This window comes from Copadichromis virginalis, linkage group LG7, assembly GCF_057382275.1.
Source record: "Copadichromis virginalis isolate Kocher_CV1m ecotype Utaka linkage group LG7, C_Virginalis_male_GT1.1, whole genome shotgun sequence".
Taxonomy (NCBI): Eukaryota; Metazoa; Chordata; class Actinopteri; order Cichliformes; family Cichlidae; genus Copadichromis; species Copadichromis virginalis.
Genome location: NC_140624.1, coordinates 7973176 through 7982802, shown reverse-complemented (window position 1 = coordinate 7982802; position 9627 = coordinate 7973176). Strand labels below are relative to the sequence as shown.

Genomic DNA, 9627 nt, shown 5'->3' with positions numbered 1-9627 from the left:
TCAGGGCTCTCAAAATTTCAAAATCCCTGGTAGCCCTTCGGGCAGGGACTCTTCAGTTTTTGGTAGCCCAAAATAAATGTAAGTAAAAAAGAGAGCAATTTTTTGATTGATGTTTTGTTTCCTGTTTTGTTTCCTTTACAATATTATACATTAAAGTATAATATTGTAAAGGAAACAAAACATTAATCCAAAAATTGTTGAAAAACAAATTACAACATGTATAAAAATTACAATCATCAACTCAAATACTTGGTTCTAATTGAACAGAAATTTCTATGAACTTGTAAGAACTGTGTAGGACATGAATCAGTCTGTGTCAGATCCTGAATTTGAAATTTCCGCTGAAGTCACGGGTAAGAGACAAGTGGAACCAAGATCTAGGCCATTTGCTTTTTGAAGTTTGCAAAGACTGCTAAATTTTGCCAGTGGTAGTTCACTCTTTGCAACATAGTACGCTGTTCTAAACAGATTTTTCAGGTTTATTTTTAGTATGTTATTTGCAATTGGTTTTTGTTCTGGGAAAGATATTGCAGACTGAGCAATAATGCATTTCTTGCATTTCTCATGGCTTCTAATGGGGGCCTTTCTTAAAATGACTGGTCCCAGTAACAAAGGCGCTTGTCGATTCAGAAATCGAGAGAAAACCAACAACACACCCGGCAGAACATTATGTTATTTACACGGGTGCACATAAGTGGTCCGCATGTGCGCATTCGCTGTCAAAATAAAAGACGCGCGCACCAGATAAGAAGTTGCAACGCCCGTTTGCGTCCATATAAAAAGCACTGTTTTTGTCCGCTAGAGTGGGATTTTCACGGCACATTCTGCACCACATCTCTGTGCGTTCATCATTTGTTTGAAGCCAGCTCACCTCCTGCAACCACTTTTCCGAGAATACGCGCTTCTTTTGTGGTTCGGACTCCTTCTGACATTTCTTTGGAGGTAGAGAACACCAAAGTAATTGCTTAAAGGAGCTTCTTCGACATCTTTAAGAGTTTTAAACAAATGTCTGTCCTCCTCCAGAAAATCTTATGTATGCAAACACGCGTTGCAACTTCATATCTTGTGCGCGTTTTTTTTTTTTTTTTTTTTTGACAGCGAATGCGCACCTGCGGACCACTTATGTGCAGCCCCGGTTATATAGCTCGTCATATTGCAGCCACAGAAATTCTTTTGTCCATGAAACCATAAAGCTGCACTTTTTTGCCTTATAGTCTGATTTGTCATAACTTTTCCGTTTTGTGGTAAGCTTTTCTTTGGCTGTCACTTCTTCACCCTGACCTCTCTTATTTGGCTCAGCAGAACTAAAATATATATCCTGCTGCTTTTACACACACACACACACACATAACGGTCAGCGATTCTCTGCGTGATCAACCTCTCATATGTTTAAGCTTGCTGCGGGAGATTTCACTTGTCATGTTTGCATAGTAAGCTAATGATTGATAAGACGATGTCAGAGGAATTGGTGCGCAAATTATCATCACTCACCAATCAGTACTGTCGCTCTCTATACACAGTTCGTGCGATTGCAAAGTGAAAGCAAAAAACAAGCGCAAATTCAAACGCGATTTCAGTATGTCACATATTGACAGTGGCTCACCAATGACATAATTACCCAGCTACATTTCCGAAAGAATGCAAAAGCATTGACATATATTTTTCCTTCCTACAATAGCCCGACGGGCAGGGCAGAGATAGATTTTGGTAGTATGACTGGAAAAATCGCTAGCCCCGGGACGTCGGGCTAGCGATTTTGTAAGCCCTGCGTTACAGGCATGGCCCTTTAAGGATGAAGCCTGATGGGAAATGTATTCGGGATGTGTGTAGCGGGACTGCCTGGTGTGTGTGTGAAGAGAGAGAGCGGAGAAGGGGAAAAAGTAACGGTTAGCTACAGAAGAGACAAAAAGAAAATGAATAAAAGGAATATAATAACTCCCTCGACAGCCAGAGTTGTGTCGGCGATGCTCGCTGTGAGTAAACTGTTTCAGCCCACTGTACGCGGTGTTCGTGCCTTAGAGAAGAAATAAAGTTCGGTGAAGCAGTTTCCTACGCCTCCTTCGATCTTTTTGCTAGCGGAGTTGACCTGTATAGTAAGCTGTTGCCGGCTACGAGTCAGTTACGGAACCTTCAAGTAACTGCCAGAGGTTTCCTTATTACGGTTCGGGGCAGCGGATCTGGCGTGGTAACACCTGTATCTGATTGAGGAATCACTCATCTTTGGAAAAGAGAGTTTATTACAGAGAAATGGCTCTTTCCAAAATAAAAGCTATACTATACGCTTCTTCTGGGCTATATTCTTAGCAGCATATTGTAGCGGGTCAGGGCTGTTCGGGGTTCTGTTTGTACAGTTATGTTTTGTTTATGTTGCCATAGTGACGGGTGACGCCCTCTCGCTGCGACTGTGTGTCCTTCCGGGGTCAGAGGGCGCTCTGTGTGGTGGTGGTGGTGTTGTTGTTGTTGTTGTTGTTGTTGCTGTGCTGTTGCCGCGCTGAGCAGTTAGCTAGCGGCAGTGTTCTTCTACAGATGTCAATAAACGGCTGTGCTCCCTGGCTAGCTCATGGGAAGCAAGACCAAACGATACCTCCGTCTCCTCCTTGTCTGAGCTCGCCACAATATTAAACATATCAGGTCCCCATAAGGAGAATCATGTGCTAACGGCGGTCTAAATGACTCGGGTAAAGTTTGTAGCATGCATGCTTGTTGTTTTTGTCTGCTTCCGCTTGTCTTTGCACTAGGATGATGTCGGCGTAAATGTGCAGTCATATTCGTTGTGTTCCCACTAGTGCTGTCAGCGTTAATCTCGTTGAAATGATGTTAACGCCACAACATGGCAAATCTCCGTTAACGAGCTACCCCTGCGTGGGGCTAGACGGCCAACACGTTAACGAGCTAACTGTGCTAACACACTAATTCCCACCCATGTAATTGAGCATTGCGTGGCACATCCAACATACTGTTTTACTTTAGTCCACGAGGTGCTTACCTTCAGGGTCATACGTCACATGAAAACCAAAATAATTCCAAACGCCAGATCTGAATGAGGGTGGGGGAGGTTCAATTTGCCATGTTGCAAGGAGAGCTTAACTTCTGTCTCGCTAGCTTGCCCTGCGCTCTTCCTTCTGACGATGCTGTCTGTGTTGAACGCTCAGTGGATCTGCGCTCGACAGTGCAGCCTAGGCGGAGTAGTCGAACGCAGATTCACTGAGCGCTCAACACAGACAGCATCGTCAGAAGGAAAGTTGATAAAATAAATTACAAATGTTGTATTGTTCGATACATATGCGTACCGAACCGAAACCACTGTATCGAACGGTTCAATATCGATACGAGTATCGTTGCACCCCTAATATCTATATAATTTACATTTTGATTCTAACCTAATAAATTTCTGTTTACGCAACATTCTGTATTACACAATACAGTGAAATAAATTAACTTTCTTTGTCACAGTCAGTATAAACCATTGTTTCTTTGGGGCGGGCCCAACTGGTGGGATGGGGATAATTTGAAAAGTATTGAGTAAAACTAAACTGAATGAAATAGATTCTTTGCTGATGCTGATACTATTGCACCTCTGGATACCAAAACCAAACACAAATTTCCTTACTTTTTTGTAAGTAAGGATCTCAACATGTTTTGGCCACTTACTAAATTCATTTCATCTTAAGCAGGCCTTTTGCTTTCTATCAGTGTAATACAAGACAGCTGGACTCAACTATCAGCCACAAGGAGGATTTCTCCTTTCACTCCTATTTTATTTCAGTTCCACAGTTACATGTAAAAAATGCATTGGTGTACCCATCATCAAACTACTGTTGTCATTGCAAAGGATTATTTTACATATCTGTGTTTAGGATTGTATATCCAGTAAGACTGACATTTAAAAAAAACACACACAATATAAGCATGACTTAATATTAATTTTATTTTAGTATAAGGATTAGTAAAGAGACACTGTTGGTCCATACTAACTAATATTTTGCAGTATCTAAAAACTGAATCATGGCTTGGTCTGATGCTGCAACGCCTCGGGAATGAGAACGGGCTGGATTATTTTTTAAAACTATAAAAAAGACAAAAGAGCTGTGACAACAAATCGCTGCGTTCTGCATTTTCCTCATGCTGTTTGATCTTCTCTGGGACGGTCTGAGTCAGGAAGACAAAGCGCTCCTTCTTCAGGTGCTGAGCAGTTACCTGCTTTTTTAAACCAATCGCCAGGTATTTTCTTCTGCTTCATACTTTGGCCAGTGGACTAGGTTTTTCCCATCAGGAGATCTGAACAGATATACATTTGTTATTCAGTTATTAAATGTGTGAAATGTACAATAGTTGGACATTCCTACCCTGTGCAAGCAAAGTTCCCAATTAGCTCATCATGATTTTGCTCAACTGTTCCGCATTCTCAGGGCATGGATCTAAAACGATCATGTTGCAAAACATATTTTTCAAACACGGGGAAAACAAAACAAATGCAGTACTGTGTTGAGACAGAGATTTTTACAGAGAATTCTTACTGGCTAATTTTACATGGGTAGTTGTGAAGCAAAGTCCAAAAACCGTAAACATTTCATCTGCATGGTCAGTCCCAACAAAGCTCGGCCTTTTCTGCTGCAGGAATTTGGGAGGATGTTGGTACTCATACAGGTATACAGGAGCACCTGCATCTATACTTAGACGAATGTGTGTGATATTTGTTAATGAATGTATGTAACAGTAAATATCAAGTGTTGGGTTTTAAACAGATTTGTATAATCTTTTATTAAACAAATTAAATTACCTCTGTGAGCATTAGCAGCTTTGATCGCTGGAATGGTGAAAAACAAATCTCCAAGCATCTCAGTGTACCCATCTCTGTTTTTCACACGGTCATCACCATTTCCAATATATTCATCAGCTATCACATCGCTGATAAATGCTGCTTTAGGCTTAAAGAAATAAGCAACACATCAATCAAAGAAGCTCGAGCAGGTCGGGGACAGTAATATTGTAACATCAAGTGGTGTCTGCCTTACGTCGGGGTAGAAGAAGGAAACCATGTTCAAAAGAAATTCCCGATCTAGTCCTTCTGTCCAGTTTTGGGGAGCAAAAAACTAAAAAAAATACAAAGCCACTATTAAAGTTTCACAATTGCTGGCATAAGTTCTGTTTGTGACCACTGGGCTCTTTATTCACAGGCTTCTACAACACTTACTGATGCAAGCATCCATCCACCTTCATCATTATTGACACCAGTCATGAATGGAACAGCATGGAGTTCATGTTTACGAAACAGCTCATCCACAGGTTTAGTCAGGAAATGTCCATCAACATTTACTTGAAATCTCAAATTTGGATCCCTAAGAGAGTAAAATGTACAAAAGTGAAAGATGTGATAGCATGAACATAGCTGAGGGAGAAATGGAAATCTTCAAATAAACATTGTAGAAGACATAATAATCATTCTCTATCATGTTTGCACCCATTACCTCACCTGTGTAAAACCCACCATAGTATCAATATCATGGTTTCTCATGCAGTCACTGATCTTCTTTGTGCTTTCAAGGCTGCAGCCAGATGCATTTGCAACTGCCCGAGGTCAGATATAAAATAGAAATGTCAAATATTTGTCAAAACAAATCCATTGCCAGAGTTACCTTATTCTGCAACAAAAATGTTTTTAACACACTCTAAAAAGGAAGAATATTGATAATTAACCTGCGCCATTGGTAGAGGATTATCTGCCACAACTGTATCCACAGCAGCTGTGCCACTCTCAGCAATGGCACGATGAAACAGCCCATCAGACAGTGGTGACAGGAGCTGGTGATTCAAGTAACATATCAAATATTAATTTTTGTTCTAGAGTGAAAAGGTTTATTTAAAGTTCCTCTAACTGTAGATTCTTACCAGAAGAGACACGCTCACTCCACCAGCAGACTCTCCAAATATAGTAACTAATCCTGGGTCTCCTCCAAAGTTGTGAATGTGCTGCTGGATCCACTTGAGAGCTTCAACCTGGTCCAGCAGGCCAAAGTTCCCTGAAATGTGCTCATCTCCAGCGCTGATAGATCAAAATGCATTTTTTTGACTGAAACATCTTTTTATAAGACACTTTTATTTATGTCTTTAAAGCAGATGACCTTTTATACCAGACCCCACCCTAATACATGATCACCATCATGCCTCAGTTTGATCGGAGCCTTTTCCTCACAACATGAGGAAAAGCGAGCTGTTGCTGTAATGCCTCCAATATTAAAGACTTATGACAAGATGATATGATATACAGACCGTAGAAAAAGTCTAACATTGAAGTGTGAACATTCTTAGAGTATCTGTGGCCTTATAGCAGTCACAGAAGGAGTCATGAGTCATATCTTGTTAATAATTTTACCTCCTCACTACGTACGACTCTGGATACTGTAGCTCCTGTGAAAACTAAGGCCTCAAATCAGAAGTACTTGACTCTGTGGTATAATTCTCAAACATGTAGCCTAAAGCAGATGACTCGTAAACTGGAGAGGAAATGGCGTGTCACAAATTTAGAAGATCATCATTTATCCTGGAGAAATAGTTTGTTGCTTTATAAGAAAGCCCTCCACAAAGCCAGAACATCTTACTATTCATCACTGATTGAAGAAAATAAGAACAACCCCAGGTTTCTCTTCAGCACTGTAGCCAGGCTGACAAAAAGTCAGAGCTCTATTGAGCCAACCATCCCTTTATCATTAACTAGTAATGACTTCATGAACTTCTTCACAATTAAAATTTTAATCATTAGAGAAAAAATTAACAATAATCATCTCACAGATGTAATATTATCTACAGCTACTTTTAGTAAAATTGATATCCATTTAGACACTGACGCTAAAAAACTAGTTCATGCATTTATTACTTCCAGGCTGGACTACTGTAATTCATTATTATCAGGATGTCCCAAAAACTCCCTGAAAAGCCTTCAGCTAATCCAAAATGCTGCAGCAAGAGTCCTGACAGGGACTAGAAAGAGAGAGCATATTTCTCCTGTATTGGCTTCCCTTCATTGGCTTCTTGTTAAATCCAGAATTCAAAATCCTGCTCCTCACATACAAGGTCTTAAATAATCAGGCCCCATCTTATCTTAATGACCTTGTAGTACCATATCACCCTATTAGAGCACTTTGCTCTTGCACTGCAGGCCTACTTGTTGTTCCTAGAGTATTCAAAGGTAGAATGGGAGGGAAAGCTTTCAGGCCCCTCTTCTGTGGAACCAGCTTCCAGTTTGGATTCAGGAGACAGACACTATCTCTACTTTTAAGATTAGGCTTAAAACTTTCCTTTTTGCTAAAGCATATAGTTAGGGCTGGACCAGGTGACCTTGAGTGTGGCTTTTAAGAAGAAACTATTCTTGAGTCTGTCAGTCTTTGTGCTGATGCACCTTCATTTTTGCGGTGCGGAAATATTTGAGCAAGGTACTGAAATAACTGGACAAAAAATTTAACCCAAATTTGAAATCAGCATGAAAAGAACTACAAATCCCAAATAAAAATACCTGTGATGATTATGACATGTTGACCTGTGTTATTTAAATAAATTCAGTATTAAGGGAAAGTCTCAAACCGCTGCTTTAAAGCTTTATTCATGTTCAGAATGGCATGCAATAGGAAACGTGCTCTTTCACCCGTCAGGGTGCTGTGCTGCTCAGATTACAGACACACACTCTGATTAGAATTTCAGCACCCTTTTTTTTTTGGCTTAAATTGGTTTAAAAAATCTGAAGTGTCATACTTAATACATAATTTATTACTGGGGAAAAATTCCACTTCTCTGCCTTTTTTTTTTTTTTTTTTTTTACAGTAAATGTCCCTTGTTGTATATAATCTCTGCAACACTTGTACCGTGTCCTACTAAAAGAGTTTATCTTCCATCCTCTCCCATGGGTACACCCTGCTTGATTCTTTGCTATCTTTTATCTAAACAATAAATAGGCTATAATGGGAAAGATATCACCTAAACCCCTCAAAATGAGAATAGGTACAAAAAACTCACAACTTTTTGTTCATTCCTCTTTGAGCTACATATCTAAACAGAAAATATAGCTACAATCTGATTAACATTAAGTACATGTGATATTTAATGGTCAGTTTATTATGACTGTCATTGTCATAAAACCACTGAGTGATGATTGTTTGATATCTTTTGATTTAAATAAATAATGCTGTTAGGATCTTTTTCAAAGAGAGACATTGTTCTCATTCTTATTTGCGGTATTATGCATATTATTGTCATAATACCACTGAGTGATGATTTATTACTAGTGCTAGATTTAAACAGATCTTTTTTAAACAAACAAACAAACAATGAAAAACATGCACTATATGTAGGATAAACAAATACAAAGGCGTAAATTTGACATCATTTAAGTGTTGTCACAGCGGTCATTTTCCTAAAAAAAGGTTTTCTCCTACTTACCCTGAAGATCTGCAGTAACACAGAGGAATAAAACTGATATCAGAAAAGAGAAAGTCTGCTTTGCATAGAACTTCATGGTCCACTTGACACAACACCACACAGATTCTCAGAAATGTGAGCAAAGAGCCAAGAGACAGAAAGAGTGCTTCATCATATGAGGCTTTCTCCTTTTATCTGTCACATAGAGACAGATAGTGTTTCTTGCAGGATGTGACCCAGTTTTTTATTTATTCATTATATATCAAGACTGCTACAGAGAACCTACCTTATTAGAGTAGCCAAAAGTGACACAATTAATAATTCGGCATTAATACAATAAAAACAACTGTGTTACCTTTAAAAAAAAAAAACAACAACATATTTGTTTAAACTCTAAAGGTGGACATTTTAACATCGGGCTCCTCGCGCCTCAGAAAATGATACAGGTTGAAAATATGGTGTTCAATACAAAATAATAATCTATACATATTATCCGGTTTTAAAGTATCCCAATTATATAGTTTTTACGCAAAATACCTTTGTGGACAATACATGGTCTTATAATTTTCATACATGTATAATTATACATGGTTTTAGATGTTTGAATCAATGGCATTCGCTACTTCAATGCAGCCACTAAACTAGCAACACATTTAGCAAACAGGGGAGCAAAAGTTTAATTTCACAAAACCGAAAAAGATTTCACGAGCCAGCCAGGAGTCGAACCTAGAATCTTCTGATCCGTAGTCAGACGCGTTATCCATTGCGCCACTGGCCCGATCTGGTATGAATCATTATCGCGTCACTATTTCAAGAAACACTAAGAAACAGGCCGCGTTGGTTATTCCTGACTTGAAGTTAAAAGATCCTAGCGAGATTTATTTCCAGAAACCAAACATTACGTGTAAGACATTAACCAAAACAACGACACATGATATTTAACTGGAATGCATAAACAGTAAGCGTATGTCCAAATATTTACCGACAAGTAACCCATTTATAAACCTCGTGGTTGCAAACGTGGTTGCCACGGCTGAAGTGATGACTGTTTTCCGCCAAATGTAAGTTTGATCAAACTACTCCTTCCGTTCAGATATGAAACTATATGGAAATTGTGTTATGCTAGCATATTATTCCAAGTTACTGGAAAACTATTTTTTTTTACATTATACGCATTTTGCCGTACAGGGGAATGTGACCTGGATTATAACGTGATTG

General features: G+C 39.1%; 1 non-coding gene and 1 pseudogene across 2 annotated transcripts; both read right to left on the bottom strand.

The window, feature by feature from the left end:
• Positions 1 to 4053: 4053 nt before the first annotated feature.
• LOC146704363 (fatty acyl-CoA hydrolase precursor, medium chain-like) lies at positions 4054 to 9173 on the bottom strand (annotated as a pseudogene). Its single transcript, XR_014921710.1, has 11 exons — positions 9136 to 9173; positions 8431 to 8439; positions 5890 to 6043; positions 5699 to 5802; positions 5469 to 5573; positions 5195 to 5339; positions 5016 to 5093; positions 4781 to 4928; positions 4518 to 4667; positions 4347 to 4418; positions 4054 to 4278 (listed from the first exon to the last, which is right to left on the bottom strand). The product of XR_014921710.1 is annotated as a fatty acyl-CoA hydrolase precursor, medium chain-like (transcript).
• On the bottom strand, positions 9115 to 9187 carry trnar-acg (transfer RNA arginine (anticodon ACG)). The gene has a single exon. It is a non-coding gene; the product is annotated as a tRNA-Arg (tRNA).
• Positions 9188 to 9627: the final 440 nt, after the last annotated feature.